This window comes from Macaca fascicularis, chromosome 4 (assembly GCF_037993035.2).
Source record: "Macaca fascicularis isolate 582-1 chromosome 4, T2T-MFA8v1.1".
Classification (NCBI taxonomy): domain Eukaryota; kingdom Metazoa; phylum Chordata; class Mammalia; order Primates; family Cercopithecidae; genus Macaca; species Macaca fascicularis.
In genome coordinates, this window is record NC_088378.1 from 154,868,459 (window position 1) to 154,886,356 (window position 17,898).

The 17,898-nt window shown below is 43.3% G+C and overlaps 1 long non-coding RNA gene across 1 annotated transcript in view; it reads right to left on the bottom strand.

The window, feature by feature from the left end:
• Positions 1 to 269: 269 nt before the first annotated feature.
• LOC135970694 (uncharacterized) overlaps positions 270 to 17,898 on the bottom strand; it is a 52,145-nt gene continuing 34,516 nt past the window's right edge. The window contains exon 4 of the long non-coding RNA XR_010586528.2: positions 270 to 652. This is a non-coding gene — a long non-coding RNA (uncharacterized lncRNA). The remainder of the gene's footprint in view (positions 653 to 17,898) is intronic.

Sequence of the window (17,898 nt, forward strand, 5' to 3'; positions counted from 1 at the left end):
CCTCTGACCCAGGCAGGTATGGGCTGACTGTGACTTCTAGCCTAAACGTGGCCAGTTTCTTTCTGCCAGCAACTTGAATGGAAAAGTAACAAGAAAAGGGGTCAGTTAGCAAGAGAAAGAACAGAAAACAAAAGGATGCAGAGACTGCTGTCCGAGTATTACAAGATCTCTGGGGTGCCCATTTTTCTGGTGGGAAACCTCTGTGGCCACAGCACCTTTGTCCGAGTTCTCATCCTGCCTCTAGGAAGAATGAGGTACACAGACAAGCGCAGGGTGGAGAAGAGTTTTATTTAGTGTTAGAACAGCTCAGAGGAGTGCGTAGCTCCTCTCTGTAGGCAGGTTGTCTGATCGAGTGTTCAGCTCTTAGCAGAGAGCAGGCCCTGGAGAAGGTGGCTCCTCTCTGCAGGTATGTCTTTGCAGGTCTCTGAAGGTCCCAGCAGAGAGGGCAGCTCCTCTCTTCCAGCAGGTCGTCTCTGCAGCTCTCAGCGGAGAGGGTACTCCTCTCTGCAGCTGGCCTTCCCATCGTCTCCAGCTCTCAGCAGAAAGGGTACTCCTGTCTGTAGCCGGTCATGGGGTCTCATCATCTCTCTGCCCTTTTCATCCTCTGGCCATCCTCTGCCCTGCTCTGGCTGAGCCTAGGGCTTTTATGGACCTCAGAGGGGAGGAAGTACATGCTGATTGGCCCATGAACAGCCACTGATAGACCCGGAAGAGGTACCATGAGTTCCCACTCCAATTTATGGGACTGGCAACCTGGCCCCAAGCCTTCAGGCCCTCCCTGGCATGAAGGTGGGGCCTTACTGGGGACCCACGCCTTCCACCCAGGACTCTGTCTGCCTCTTGCTGCTATTCATGGCCCTGGGGCTCAGCTGCAACCCTGCTATGAGATCGGAGCAGGCCCCAAGATTGGAGAGAGGTCAGGCAAACACCCCTGAGCCTGCAGGGACGGGGTAGTGGGGGGTCCTTCCTGGGGTCGCTGAGGGTGCAGGCTGCAGACACACCCGGCTCCTGCATCTAGGAGGGTGGCTGCAGCCACACCCTCACCCAGAAAGGCAGATCCTGCCTGCTCCTGGCCCTCCCCCAAGAGCACAGGAAAGCTCAGATGGATCCACAGCTACAGTTTGGGTTCCTGTAGCCCCACTCAGGAGAGTGGGGCTCCTGGCTGCTCTGTAGAACAGGAGGCCTAGGTCTGCAGCTGCATTGGGCAGCTACAGCAGCACCGGGGCAGCTCCTGTCCCAACTCAGAAGGGGCGGGGCTCCCACCAGCTCCGTGGAGTGTGCTGCCATCACAACTAGGTTTGTGGCCAGGATGACCAAGCCAAAGATAAGAAGGAGCAAAAACTATGAATATGCAGAAGAAACTCCCCCATGGGGTGAGGAGAGGATACAAGGAGAGAAGCAGGGGACCTAGCGTGTCCTAAGAGACCACAGGGAAAATGACAAAGGAAGAGCAGAGCTCTCTTTGTTACGGGACTGGAGAGGCAGAGGTGGAGTGTCATTCAAAAAGTCATGTGAAATATCCTAACACAAACTTCTCTTGGAAAATTTTACAGTAATACAAAGTACCAAATGTGAAGTTTAATGAATCTTGGCTGTTGGCAAACCACTGATGATGGTATGTCCCTGGAAATCTATGTCAGAATCTCAGCTGGGGGAGGATGGAGCATGTGTGAAGCTGAAGTGCAGTTTTATCTAAGAGGGCAAAGGTTTAAAAAGATTGAGAAACTGGCCAGGCGCGGTGGCTCAAGCCTGTAATCCCAACACTTTGGGAGGCCAAGGCAGTGGATCACCTGAGGTCAGGAGTTCAAGACCAGCCTGGCCAACATGGTGAAACCCCATCTCTACTAAAAATACAAAAAATTAGCCAGATGTGGTGGCACGTACCTGTAATCCCAGCTACTTGGGAGGCTGAGGCAGGAATCGCTTGAGCCAGGAGGCAGAGGTTGCAGTGAGCTGAGATTGTGCCATTGCACTCCAGCCTGGGTGACAAGAGCGAAACTCCGTCTCAAAAAAAAAAAGATTGAGAAACTCTTCCATTATACTTTCCTCACTTTTTCAATTTTCTGAATCCTCACTCTAATTTCCCCTTGAAGATGCCCTTCTTTGATACCTGGGGAGCAGACTAGAGCCTTTATAAGATCTCTTTCTTCTATTTTAATGACATTGGTTTGCCTAAGAATGAAATATTAGTCCAAAAGTGTACGTGGACATTAATAATAGAAGCCAGTTATGCCAAGCGAAGAAAAGCACTTAAAAAAAACCAAACAAACCAGCATCTAGAGGGAGCAAATAATTTTAGCTGTCAAATCCAAAAATTGTGTATCTAACCCACTGAACTGTGGAATTATCCTCAGAATTCTAACATTCAGTGCCTGAAAATGTCATAAATCAACAAATATTCATTGGCTTGTTTTCTTTTCTCACATATAAGTGTTAAAACTTCATTTATTTTCTTATATAGCAAAATATTCCTCAACTTAGTCAACAATCAGGCTACAAATCTCCACACATCCATTTTTTCTTTAAAAGCAAAAAGTGTACATCAGTGTATTTAAAAAATTTTTTTTCTCTTCTGTAAATGTTATATTCTTAAGTGTAAATTCTTAATGTAATGCACATCTTCAGGCCTATTAGAGAGAACACAAGGAACAAATTGCTCAGTGGAAAGCACATGAACTTCCAAATTAGAAAGGAGTCCCAACTCTGACATCCCCCTCCTTTCTAGCTGTTTGATTTGGGAAGAATTGGTTTAACGGTTTAACGACTGTTTTTTTTTTGGGGGGGTGGGGGGTACAGAGTCTAGCTCTGTAGCCCAGGCTGGAGGGCAATGGTGCAATCTCAGCTCACTGTAACCTCTGCCTCCCAGGTTCAAACCATTCTCCTGCCTCAGCCTCCTGAGTAGCTGGGACTACAGGTGCACACCACCACACCTGGCTAAATTTTTGTTGCTGTTGTTGTTGTTGTTGTTATTGTTGTTGTTCTTTTGAGACAGAGTCTCGCTCTGTCAGCCAGACTGGAGTGCAGTGGTGTGATCTTGGCTCACTGCAAGCTCTGCCTCTCAGGTTCATGCCATTCTTCTGCCTCAGCCTCCTGAGTAGCTGGGACTACAGGTGCCCGCCACCATACCTGGCTAATTTTTTTGTGTTTCTTTAGTAGAGACAGGGTTTCACTGTGTTAGCCAGGATGGTCTTGATCTGACCTCATGATCCACGCGCCTCGGCCTCCCAAAGTGCTGGGATTACAGGCGTGAGCCACTGCGCCCAGCCAATTTTTTGTATTTTAATAGAAATGGAGTTTCTCCATGTTGCCCAGGCTAGTCTCAAACTCCTGAGCTCAGGCAATCTACCTGCCTCAGCCTCCCAAAGTGCTAGGATTACAGGCATGAGCCACCGTGCCAGGCTAACAACATTTTATCTTCCATTTCTTGATCTATTGAATGTTTAGCGTGTGGTTTATTCATAGGGCTTTGGTGAGACAAAAATTAACTTTTTTGAAGGGTGAATAGTACTCCCCATTTAGTTGTCCAAGTTAGAAACTTATGAATCATTCCTAATACCTCCTACTCTCTCACTCCCCACATGTAATCCAAAATAATCCAGGAGGTTCAGCCTTCAAAATATATCTCAATTATTCCCCCTTGTCTCCATCACCACCGCTGTTATCAGTCTTAGACGTCATGGTTTTTCACGTTCACTGCTGCTCCAGTCTCCCAACTGGTGTCTCCACTTGTTTTTCCCCCGGTCCCCAGTCTACCCCATATAGCAGCTCGTTTTTTAAAAGCATAAATCATGCCATTCTTCTGCTTAATTCTTTCTGATGATGTCCCACTATATATACTTTTTTTCTTTTTTTTTTTTTTTCTTTCTTTGAGACAGAGTCTCACTCTGTCGCCCAGGCTGGAGTGCAGTGGTGTGATCTCAGTTCACTGCAAACTCCGCCTCCCAGGTTCAAGTGATTCTTATGCCTCAGCCTCCCGAATAGCTGGGATTACAGACGTGTGTCACTACACCCGACTAATTTGTGTATTTTTAGTAGAGACAGGGTTTCACCATGTTGGCCAGGCTGATCTCCAACTCCTGACCTCAGGTGATCTGCCTGCCTCGGCTGCTCACCACTATAATTTTTAAATGACATCTTCATTGAGATATAATTCACATACTATAAAACTTACCCTCTTACAGTATACAAATTAAAACACACAATGTGGTTTTAGTGTTTTCACAATGTTCAATCATAACCACTATCTAATTCCAGAACACTTTCATTATCCCAGAAAGAAACCGAAAACTCATAAGTAGTTACTACTATTCCCACCCCTTCCAGCCCCTAACAACCACTAATTGATTTTCTGTCTCTATGGATTTGTCTGTTCTGGACATTTCATATAAATGGAATATTATAATATGTGACTTTTGAGGTCTGGCTTCTTTCACTTAGCATAATGCTTTCAGGATTGATCTGTGTGTTGGCATGTATTAGTGCTTCATTTATTCTAATTGCCAAGTAATATTCCACTGTATGGATATACCATATTTTGTTTATTCACTCATGGACATTTGGTTATTTTCGCTTTTTGACTATTACAAATAATGCTGCTATGAACATTCAGGTGCACATTTTTGTGCTGACATGTGTTTTCAATTATCTTGGGTACATTCGGAAGAATAAAATGCTGAGTCATATGATAACTTTATGCTTAACTGTTTAAGCAACCGCCAAACAATTTTCCAAAGTGGCTGTACTATTTACAATCCCCCCAGCACTGTATGAGGGCTCTAATTTCTTCACATCCTCACAAACACTTGTTATCTGTCTTTTTGATTGTAATCATTCATGCAGTGGTTTCTCACTGTGGTTTTGATTTGCATATCCCTAATGATTAATGATGTTGAGCATTTTTTCATTGCTTATTAGTCATTTGTATATTTCTTTTTTTTTCTCTTGAGACAGAGTCTCACTCCGTCACCCAGGCTGAAGTGCAGTGGCACAATCTCAGCTCACTGCAACCTCTGCTTCTTGGGTTCAAGCAATTCTCCTGCCTCAGCCTCCCAAGTAGCTGGGATTAGAGGTGTGCACCACCATGCCCGGCTAATTTTTTGTATTTTTAGTAGAGACAGGGTTTCCCCACGTTGGCCAGGCTGGTCTCGAACCCCTTACCTCAAGTGATCCACTGCTTTGGCCTCTGAAGCTGGGATTACAGGCGTGAGCCCCATGCCCAATCTACATATTTCTTTGAAGAAAATTCTATTCAAATATTTTGCTCATTTAAAAAACTGGGCTGGGCATGGTGGCTCACACCTGTAAACCCATCACTTTGGGAGTCTGAGGCTGGATGATGGCTTGAGGCAAGGAGTTCAAGATCAGCTTGGGCAACATAGTAAGACCCTATCTCTACAAAAAATAAAAATAAAAAACCTGTTGGGCATGACGGCATGTGCCTGTAGCCCTAGCTATTCAAGAGACTGAAACAGGAGGATCACTGGAGCCCAGGAGTTCAAGGTTACGGTGAACTATGATTAAACCACTGCACTCCAGCCTGGGAAACAGTAAGACCCTGTCTCAAAAACAAAAAGGGTTATTTGTCTTTCTTTTTATCGCTAAGTTGCAAGAGTTCTTTATATATTAGATATAATTTACTTAACAGATATATTGTAAGCAAATATTGTCTTCCATGGTGTGAGTTATCTTTTTCACTTTCTTAACAATGGAGGTAATTTTTACTTTTTCTTGCCTGATTTTTCTGACTATGACCTTCAGCACAATGTTGAACAGAAGTGGTAACAGTTTTAGCCATGTGTGGTGGTGCACACCTGTAGTCCCAGCTACTCGGGAGGCTGAAGTGGAAGGATTGCTTGAGAGCAGCAGTTCGAGGCTGCAGTGAGCCACGATTGTGCCACTGCCCTTCAGTCTGGGAGACAGAGCACGACCCTGTCTCTAATTTTTAAAAGGTGGTAAGAGTGAACGTCCTTGTCTTGTTCTTAATCTTAGAGGGAAAGCATTCAGTCTTTCATCATTAAGTCTGATGTTAGCTGTGGGTTCTTTTTTAATAGATAAGCTTTATTAGGCTGAGGAAATTCTCTTCTGCTTCTGGTTTGTTGAGAGTTTTTATCTTAAAAGGGTGGTGAATTTTGTCAAGTGCTTTCTCTGCTACTTATTAATGTGACCATGTGGTTTTTGTCCTTTATCTTATTAATATGTTATATTAAATCAACTGAGTTTCATATGTTAAATCAACCTTACATGTCTGGCATAAATTCCACTTGGTTATAGTGTGTACTTTTTTTAATCCATCATAGTATTCAGTTTGCTAGTGTTTTGTTGAGGATTTTTGCAACTATAATTCATAAGGGATATTGATCTATAGTTTTCTAGTCATGCCATTGTCTAGTTTCGGTATCAGGGTAATATTGGTCTCGTAGAATCATTTGGGAACTATTCTCTCCTTTTTTGGAAGAGTTTGTGAAGGATTGATGTTAATGCCTCTTTAAATGTTTGGTAGAATTCACTAGTAAAGCCATTTGGGCCTAAGGTTTTCTTCATGGGAAATTTTTGTTTGTTTGTTTTTATTACTATTTCCAATCTCTTTACCTGTTAAAGGTCTGTTCAGTTTTTCCATGTCTTCTTGATTCCATTTTAGTAGCTTGTGTCTTTCTAAGAATCTGTCCATTTCACCTAGGTTATCTAATTTGTTGACATAAAATTGTTAATAGTATTCCCTTATAATCCTTTTTGCTTCTGTAAGTTTGGTAGTGATATCCCCTCTCTCGTTTCTGATTGTAGAATTCGATTCTTCTCTCTTTTATTCTTGGTCAGTCTAGCTAATTGTCAATTTTGTTGATCTTTTTCCCACTGCATTTTGAATAGAACCCAAACTCCTTATCTTAGCCTGTTAGGTCCCACGTGAAGAACCCTTTCTACACTCCAAATTCCCCCTGCCCACTCACCTGTCAGTCTGCTGCTGGTCTTTTATAAGCTCCTGAATGCACCAGTCCCTTTGCCAGCTCAAGGTTATCGCAAGTACTGGTTTCCACTGTTGGGAAGGCCTCTTCCCCTAGGTTTTGTCTGACTGGCTCTTTCCCACCCTGCGGAGCTCAAGTGTAGTAAGCCACCTTTCTAATTTGGATTATGTACATATTACCTTCCTTATCTTACCTTCCATATATATATCTACCAATAGCCTCATTTGTAGCATTAGCCAGTTTCCATGATGTAAATAATGCCACCACCATGGCTGATTTCAAGCTGCCAACACAATGTCACTGAACACAAAATAAGAAAAAGAGTCTATAACCTTCCTTATATACTTATCTTATATTTTCTTTACTACTGTACATCCAGCATTTAATTTTTTTAAAAAAGTGGTAAGAGTGAACGTCCTTGTCTTGTTCTTAATCTTAGAGGGACAGCATTCAGTCTTTCATCATTAAGTCTGATGTTAGCTGTGGGTTTTTTTTAACAGATAGGCTTTATTAGGTTGAGGAAATTCTCTTCTGCTTCTAGTTTGTTGAGAGTTTTTGTCTTAAAAGGGTGGTGAATTTAACATAATGCTTGGCTCATGATAGTAGTTCAATAAAGTTTTAAAAGTGAGAGTTTGAAACCAGCCAGGCCAACATGGTGAAACTCCATCTCTACTAAAAAAAAAAAAACAAAATACAGGCCAGGCGCTGTGGCTGAAGCCTGTAATTCCAGCACTTTGGGAGGCCGAGGTGGGTAGATCACAAGATCAGGGGATCGAGACTTCCTGGCTAACACGATGAAACCCCGTCTCTACTAAAAATACAAAAAATTAGCCAGGCATGGTGGCGGGCACCTGTAGTCCCAGCTGCTGAGGAGGCTGAGGCAGGAGAATGGCGTGAACCTGGGAGGTGGAGCTTGCCCTGAGCCAAGATCATGCCACTGCACTCCAGCCTGGATGACAGAGCGAGACTCCATCCCAAAAAAATAAAAATAAATAAAAAATACAAAAATTTAGCCGGGTGTGGTGGCACACACCTGTAATTCTAGCTACTTGGGAGGCTGAGGCAGGAGAATCGCTTGAACCCAGGAGATGGAGGTTGCAGTGAGCTGAGATCACATGACTGCACTCCAGCCTGGGCGACAGAGTGAGCACCCTGTCTCAAAAAAACAAATAAATAAAAATAAATAAATTTAAAGGTGGAACAAAATTAGAACTATGAAATTTACAAAATACTATAGCAATATAACATGATTGTTGTTATTATTAATTGCACAATATTACTTACAGGTTTGCTTATTATTAGACATCAGGACCTGTCACTATTTCTAAAACATGGGCTATCTTTATTTAATGTGAGTGAAATGATGATACTAGATAGATGCCCTCAGGCAAAAGTGGGTTTTGTCTAACATGTAACATTTTTATTTGGCTATTGTTTAATTTTTAAATATCTTGGAGGACGTTCACATTTCAAAGGAATCATTTCTTAGAAAGTACTTAGCCTTGACACAGTGCTTTGTACACAAAGTCCGCTCATGAAATAAGTAAACGTTTATTTGTTCATTCACATATTACTTGAGATTTATTGAGTACATGGTATGTACTAGACATTCACTAAGGCCTTAGGATTCAGAGTAAACTACAAAACTCTTGACTTAAGAGGAGACAGAATGGACCGGGCTTGGTGGCTCATGTCTGTAATCCCAGCACTTTGGGAGTCGAGGCGGGCGGATCACGAAATCAGGAGATAGAGATCATCCTGGCTAACACAGTGAAACCCCGTCTCTACTAAAAATACAAAAAAAAAAAAAAAAAAAAAAAAAAAGATTAGCTGGGCATGGTGGCAGGCGCCTGTAGTCTCAGTTACTCAGGAGGCTGAGGCAGGAGAATGGCGTGAACCAGGGAGGTGGGGCTTGCAGTGAGCCGAGATCGCGCCACTGCACTCCAGCCTGGGCGACAGAGCGAGACTCTGTCTCAAAAAAAAAGGAGACAGAATGTACCGGTGTTCTCCATGAAGAAAGGTGAGGACAGGGACAGAGTCTGTGGGTGGTGCCAAGGGAGGAGCAGCAGGACAGATGGGATGACAATGGTATAAACCAGGAGTCACAAACAAATGCCCCAGGAGCTAGGTGGGCTTGGTGGGCTTGGTGTGGGACACTGTAAGTGGCAGAGTCTGTGGCTGGGGGAAACAGCACGTTCTTTTTTTTTTTGAAACAGTTTCACTCTTGTTGCTCAGCTTGGAGTGCAATGGCACAGTCTTGGCTCACTGCAACCTCCTCCTCCCAGGTTCAAGCCATTCTCCTGCCTCAGCCTCCTTAGTAGCTGAGATTACAGGCGCTGGCCACCATGCCTGGTTAATTTTTGTATTATTAGTAGAGGCGGGGTTTCACCATGTTGGCCAGGCTGGTCTCGATCTCCTGACCTCAGGTGATCCACCCGCCTCGGCCTCCCAAACTGCTGGGATTACAGGCATGAACTACTGCACCTGACCTGGAAATAGCACATTCCATTTTAAGACATTTATATCTAAATTTAAAACAAAAATAATGTGGCAGCCAGACAAAATACTTCTTCAGGTGGGATATAGCCCATTGGCCAATAGTATCAGCCTAAGCAAAGCAAATAGCGGAGAGAAAGGAGAAGAATCCAAACCACTGCTGATTTGCCGGAGCTGGCTAGTTCCAGCTCAAGAGAGCCAGGTTCCTACTTTGTGCTCAATGACGTCATGTTGCAGCTGGCAATGAGCCATGGTGGTGGCAGCAGTTACACCAGGGAAATTAGCAAATTCTTCAAATCAAGCTATTGATAGGCAATGCTGAACACATTATTTAAATGTTAAAACAAAAAAACCAGAGATGTGCTCCTATTTGAAGAAAGAAAAATCTTTTCACTTAGGTTTCAGAAACTTCTCACTTCTGCCTTTAAAAATATTATAAGGCCAGGCGTGGTGGCTCACGCCTGTAATCCCAGCACTTTGGGAGGCTGAGGCGGGTGGATCACGAGGTCAGGAGATCTAGACCATCCTGGCTAACACAGTGAAACCCCGTCTCTACTAAAAATACAAAAAATAAGGCGGGTACGGTGGCGGGCACCTATAGTCCCAGCTACTCGGGAGGCTGAGGCAGGAGAATGGCGTGAACCCGGGAGGCGGAGGTTGCAGTGAGCCGAGATGGCACCACTGCACTCCAGCCTGGGCGACAGAGTGAGACTCTGTCTCAAAAAAAAAAAAAAAAAAAAAAAAAATATATATATATATATATATATATACACACACACACACACACACACACACACATAAGCAGTTTTTACTTGTACTCAGGATTAATACATAGTTAAATGTATGTTGTCCTACCAAAAATGAATACATAACTAAGCAAACAAATAAAATGAGTTCAAGAGAAGGCTTGTATTTTTATTTCTTTATGTATATTTTTAGATGATAAACTCATCTGAGAATATGGTTGTGAAAATGATAGGAACTAAGGAATTATCTTAATTACAGGGAATCAACTGTCATTTTCATCATTTAGTATTGATTACTATTTACAGTCTATGAAAAATTCCTTTCATTAAAATCAAATCCCCCAAATGTGGGAATAAGTTCACATTATAGCACTACTTACAGGTCCTAATTTAATAGTAGTTTTTCTAATTCCACTTCCCATTTGAAGAATGTGTAATTTATTTATTTATTTATTTATTTATTTATTTATTTATTTATTTTGAGACAAGGTCTGGCTCTATACCCCAGGCTGGAGTGCAGTGATGCAATCTCTCTCTCTCTCTCTTTTTTTTTTTTTTTTGAGATGGACTTTCGCTCTTGTTGCCCAGGCTGGAGTGCAATGGCGCAATCTCAGCTCACCACAACCTCCACCTCCCGGGTTCAAGTGATTCTCCTACCTCAGCCTCCCAAGTAGCTGGGATTACAGGCATCAGTGGTGCAATTTCTGCTCACTGCAATCTCCCCCTCCCAGGCTCAAGCAATCCTTCTCCTGCCTCAGCCTCTTGGGTATCTGGGACTACAGGTGTGCACCACCATGCCTGGCTAACTTCTGTATTTTTTGTAGAGAAGGGTTTCGCCATGTTGCCCAGGCTAGTCTCTAATTCGTGAGCTCAAGCAATTCAACCGCCTTGACCTCCTAAAATGCTGGACTTACAGGTGTGAGCCACTGTACCTGCCCGTTATTATGAAATTTATAAAAATACTTTTAGAACTGGGAATAACCTTGGAGATTATTATGTCCAGGGCAAGCATATAGATTTCAACTCTTCCAGATCATTGGTGGTGGTTGCCTGGAGTCCTGTCCCAGCTCAGCAAGGAAAAAGACCGTGTTCAATATCAACAACTGCCTTTGATACAGGAGGAGAAGGTGCAATCATGAATCCAATCTAGTCCTAATCTAGTCCAGTGTCTTTATTTTACAGGTTGGAAACTGAAGCCGTCATAGGTTAAGAAACTTGTCAAAAGTCATACAATTAGTCAATGGCATAGCCAGGATTGTAAATTCAGCAGGAAGTTGTTATTGAATAAAATTTCTCCCTTTCACCTTCAGGGCCCAGTTGTTATAAAACCTTGTCCCCAAATACCTCCGAAATACATTTCCTCCACCCCAGTTCCACTAATCTTGTCTATTATCGGGAGTCCCTTATTTTTTCTGCCTGTCCCTAATATCTCTCAATATTTCCACATACAATCATCCTCCTTGGCCCAGAACACTTCCAGAGAAGAATTCTAAACACAAATATTATAATGTCACTGTAATGCTTAAACACTTCCATGATCCCAGCACCTTGTAACACCGTGCTTCCATGCCTTTGCTTATTCCCTGCGGTTCCCCTCTGCCCAGCAAACCCTACTCTTCCTTCAGACCAGTGAAAACATCATCTCTTCTGCGAAGCTTTTCTTAATTCTTCCCTCCTCCCTCAACAATCCGTTTAGAAAAGCAGGAACAACGCTATCCTCATCTCAGTCTGTCTTCTCTCTTGTACTGCCTCCAGAGTTCTGCAGAGGAGAATGTCCATTCACATTTACTGATAAATGACAAGTCAGTCTGGAACTACATGCACCGCCACATCAGGATGCCAGGGCACTATGCCACTAGGCAGAGATTCAAGATGTTAGTTTTTAGTTTTTGCTGCTTCACTCCCCCCAACTTTTTTTTTTAGATAGGGACTGACTGTTGCCCAGGCTGGAGTACAGTGGCACAATCACAGCTCACTGCAGCCTCAGACTGCCCGGCCCAAGTGATCCTCCCACCTCAGCCTCCTGAGTAGTTGGGACTACAGGCAAGTGCCCCCATGTCTGCCTAGCTAATTTATTTTTTTCTTTTTGTAGATACAGGGTCTCACTTTGTTGCCCAGGCTGGTCTCAAACTCCAGGGCTCAAGTGATCCCCCGCCTCAGCCTCCTGAGTAGCTGGAACTACAGGCATGCACCACCATACCCGGCTAAGAAGTTTTTAATGTCATGAGAAAGTGCTATGATATGATGATAAGGGGGAAAAGCAAAATAAAATATATATGTGTGATAAATTTTATCCACATAAATATACACTGAAATAAGACTGGGGAGACTATTAATGGATGACTGGATTATCAGCAATTGTTTTCAGACTTTTAATTTTTATGTTATGATTATTTATTCATTTACCACTACTTTATTGAAGTATAATTTATGTGTAGTAAAATGCATACATCTTAAGATGAATTTTGACATTGAAAAAAATCAATGAATGTTTGTATATATACACCTCTGTATGATCATCTTCTACATAAAGATGTAGCACATTTTCATCACCCCCAAAACTCCCTTTCTGCCTCCAGTTAATACTCACACAAATTGCATTCTGACTTTTATCACAATAGTTTTTTTGTTCTTAAATTTTATATCATGGGATCACACAGTATATATTTTTAATGGTATCTGACTTCTTTCATTCCAACTAATGTTTTTGAACATCTTCCATATTTTTGCCTATATCAATGATTTGTTCTTTTTCTCTGCTAAGTAGTATTTCATTGTATTATTATACCACAATTTGTTTATCCACTTTCCTATTGGTGGATATTTTGGTTGTTTCCACCTTGGGGCTATTATGAATAAGGCTGCTATAAACATTCACAAACAAATCTTTTTATGCACATATACACTTATTTATGGGTATATATGCAGAAGTGGAATTGCTGAGCCATTAAGGTAGATACAGGTTTAACTTTGTTAGAAATTGCCAATCCGGCCGGGCATGGCTCATGCCTACAATCCCAGCATTTTGGGAGGCTGAGGAGGGCAGATCACCTAAGGTCAGGAGTTTGAGACCAGTCTGGCTAACATGGTGAAACCCCATCTCTACTAAAAATACAAAAGTTAGCCAGGCCTGGTGGTGCACACCTGTAATCCCAGCTACTAGAAAGACTAAGGCAAGAGAATCACTTGAACCCAGGAGGCAGAGGTTACAATGAGCCGAGATCACGCCATTGCATTCCAGCCTGGGTGACAAGAGCAAAACTCTGTCTCAAAAAAAAAAAAAAAGAGAAATTGCCAAACCACTTTCTATAGTGGTTCGCCGTTGTATGCTCCCACCAGCAATGTATGAGCGTTCTAGCTCCTCCATATCCTAACTATCATGTAATTGTCAGTCCTTTTAATTTTATTGATTCTGCCTTGTTTGTAGTGGTATCTCATTGTGGTTTGAATTTCCATTTCTCTGATGAATAATTATGTTGAGGACCTTTTCTTTTTTTTTTTCTTTTTTTTTTTTTTTTTTGAGACGGAGTCTCGCGCTGTCACCCAGGCTGGAGTGCAGTGGCCGGATCTCAGCTCACTGCAAGCTCCGCCTCCCGGGTTCACGCCATTCTCCTGCCTCCGCCTCCCGAGTAGCTGGGACCACAGGCGTCCGCCACCTCGGCCGGCTAGTTTTTTGTATTTTTTAGTAGAGACGGGGTTTCACCGTGTTAACCAGGATGGTCTCGATCTCCTGACCTCGTGATCCGCCCGTCTCGGCCTCCCAAAGTGCTGGGATTACAGGCTTGAGCCACCGCGCCCGGCCGTTGAGGACCTTTTCATAGACTTTATAGCCTTTCAGTTATCTTCTTTTGCAACGTGCCAATTCAAATCTTTTGCTCATTTTTAAGGAGAATTGCTTGTCTTTTTATTCTTGGTGTGCAGGAGTTTTTAAAACAGATGTGGTTATAAAAGTCCTTTATCAAATATCTGTATTCTTTTTAGATAATAATATCTAAATATAGATAATTAGAGAAAATAAAAATAAAATACACCTTTACACTTTTTTTTTTTTTTTTTTTTTTTTTGAGACGGAGTTTCGCTCTTGTTGCCCAGGCTGGAGTGCAATGGCATGATCTCGGCTCACCGCAACCTCTGCCTCCCGGGGTCAAGTGATTCTCCTGCCTCAGCCTCCCTAGTAGCTGGGATTATAGGCATGCACCACCACGCCCGGCCAATTTTGGTATTTTCAGTAGAGACGGGGTTTCTCCATGTTAGGCTGGTCTCGAACTCCTGACCTCAGGTGATCCACCTGCCTCGGCCTCCCAAAGTGCTGGGATTACAGGTGTGAGCCACCGCACCCAGCCTCCTTTTCACTTTCTTAATGGCGTCTTTTGATAGGCAGAGGTTTTTAATTTTAGTGAAGTTTAATTTTCAATTTTGTCTCCTATGCCTTTTGTGACTTGTCTTAGAAATGTTTTCCTACCCTGGCTGGGCACACTGGCTCACGCCTGTAATCCCAGCACTTTGGAAGGCCGAGGCGGGCTGATCACCTGAGGTCAGGAGTTCAAGACCAGCCTGGCCAACATGGTAAAACCCTGTCTCTACTAAAAATACAAAAAAACTTAGTGGGGTGCGGTGGCGGGCATCTGTAGTCCCAGCTACTTGGGAGCCTGAGGCAGGAGAATCGCTTAAACCTGGGAGACGGAGGTTGCAGTGAGCCGAGATCACACCATTGCACTCCAGCCTGAGCAACGGGAGTGGTACTCCATCTCAAAATAAATAAATAAATAAATAAAAATAAAGAAAGAAATGTTTTCCTACCCTAAAGTCATAAAAATATTTTTCTATCATTTCTCCTAGAAGGTTTGCAGGTTTAGCTTCATATTTAGGTGTATGATCACTGCTGTTCTTTAGTCATAAGGGGGAAAGGGACTTAATCTTAAGCAAAGAAGTGTAAATGGCAGGCTGCTATTGAGGCCATCCATTATTTACGTTGGGAAAGTTGAAGTTTTGGCATAAACACCGTATCATGTCACCTGGGTGGAAGAACAAGTACATCTGTTGTCCTGGCCTAGTAGAACATTCTGATCCCAACTCTGACTCCATAGATAAGTGGTACCTGGGCTTTCTTACAGTTACAGGGTTGGGAGAAGATTTAAGGGATTTGGGAGGATATTAGGAATAAATAGAATTGTAGAGAAGCCTGGGCATCAAATGACCGCCTATGCAGGGTTCAGACTCACATTTGTCCTGGGCTGTTTCAACAGTTAGTGAAGACTCCAGTGAAAGCTGGGGCCCTGATACCCTCCAACATGGACACCTTCAGAGCTAGGAGACATGGGGGAGAGGGAGGGTGGGGTAAGCCAAGGAGAATCATATTGTTAGTTGTAATGAGCTAGCGTTAAATAGATGTTAGTCATGTCTCCAATGTGGATGTTGAGAAAGATGATCAGAATTTGGAGTCCCAAATTCCTCAATCCCCTCCAGTTGCTAATGAAGCTACTGTCACCCCATGCGAGTTTGCCAAGTATGCAAACTCAAGGCCAGGTGCAAGGACACTTTATGACAACAAAGACTTTTGGTCCTGATCTCAATATGGTCTTCTAGTGAATTAGACTGAACTTTGTGTGTTTCACGGTCTTACCTTGCTGCCGTGGCCTAAGGCTCACATTTAAAAGCAGGAGAGCAATTTCTTTGGCCTTCTCCCACAGGCCAGAAATGACCAACATCTGGCACATGCACAGCCACTCCTACTTCTGTGGCTATAGTGGATACTGTGGTATGCCACCTAGATCTCCCTTTCAGGACCTAGGCATTCATTCCCCCAGCTACCAGGGGTGTTGGCCACCGATGGCTCATAATTGCATCCTTCTCCAGGAATGGCCTTGGTCAAAGGAAGCTGCCTTTCCCAAGCAGACAGACCTCCATAGTCAACGTTGGAGTGAGTGATGGGAAGGGGTTAGTGCTAAGGCCTGGAACTTTCAACACATTTAGGACAACTCAGCTCCAGAGCTCCCTATGAGGTTGGCTAAGGCCTTTGTTGCAACTACAATGTGTCATCTTTCTTCCCTCCTTTCCTTACAAGCTTTGTTTATTTATATTTTAAGAAGGATTCTTGCTCTGTCGCCCAGCTGGAGTGCAGTGGTACAATCTCAGCTCACTGCAACCTCCGTCTCCCAGGTTCAAGCGATTCTCCTGCCTCAGCCTCCTGAGTAGCTGGGATTTCAGGCATGCTTCACCACACCCAACTAATTTTTGTGTTTTTAGTAGAGACGGGGTTTCACTATGTTGGCCAGGCTGGTCTCGAACTCCTGACCTCAGGCGATCTGCCCAGCTTGGCCTCCCAAAGTGTGGGGATTACAGGCATGAGCCACCTTACAATTTTGTTCTCAAGCATACTCCCTAATAAACACCCTGCAAACAATTATCTGAGTCTCAGAATCTGTTTCTGTGAAATCTACTTAAAACAATGGCCATGTCACAATACATTACCAATTAATCATATTACTTGCTTTTTCATGCTGAGCCTGGAAAAATACTAAAGTTCCTTCTGAAAACAGCCTTTAAGTAACTTAAAAAAAAAAACCAGGTGGAGTGAGAAACAAGTTGAAACCCATTTATCATCCCTGCTTCAAGCCCACATTTTAATATCAGTCCTCTAAATCTTAGTGTTCTGGTGGCAAGAAGAGACAAGGAGAGACATGTCTGAGGAAAAGCACACGGAGGAAAGAGGAGAGATACTTGAATCCAAGTTCTCAAGCAAAGCCAGTCTAAACTGTTTACCCTAACTATCTAAAGAGTCTCCCAGATGGCAGACAGCCCTGGACTGTGTTATATAGGAAAAACTAATATAAAAGTTCAACTCAAGAAAAGGACATGCTGGGTACGGTGGCTCACGCCTGTAATCCCAGCACTTTGGGAGGCCGAGACAGGTGGATCATGAGGTCAGGAGATTGAGACCATCCTGGCTAACACGGTGAAATCCTGTCTCTAATAAAAATACAAAAAAATTAGCCGGGTGTAGTGGTGGGTGCCTGTAGTCCCAGCTACTCGGGAGACTGAGACAGGAGAATGGTGTGAACCCAGGAGGCAGAGCTTGCAGTGAGCCAAGATCGTGCCACTGCACTCCAGCCTGGGCGACAGAGCGAGAGGGAGACTCTGTCTCAAAAAAAAAAAAAGAAAGAAAGAAAAAAAGAAAAGGACCTGCCACTTACCCTCAACAGCCTATCTGTCATGCCACATTTCCACTCCCTCACACCAGAGTCACAAGACATCCTTGACCATGACCATTCATACCAGTATCCTCCAACTCTCCCTGGAAGTCAACATGGACTGGAAGTCGGGCAATGTGTGGTCTATTCTAAACACTTCCACAAAAAGTTGCCCATCTTGGGGTAAGACACACTGGGCACTAATTTGGTCATTTACAAAATAAATGTATGAATAAGATTTCTAAGACCCATTCTTGGTCTACTATATAATTCTGTGCATAGGAAACATGCTGAATGTAGGAAAATTTGCTGTTGGTGGTAGTGGCATTGTTCTAATATTAGAGTTGGCCTCTGCCTTGCTCTGTGGCCTACGCAGATGCAGAGCAAAACATAACACAGAGGAAGAAGATGAGGGGGGAAATGGAGGCAAGATGATGACACCATTATGGCCAAGTGACAACTGCAAGGATGGTGGACAGAACAGGCAAGTCTTCCCACAGTTTTTTT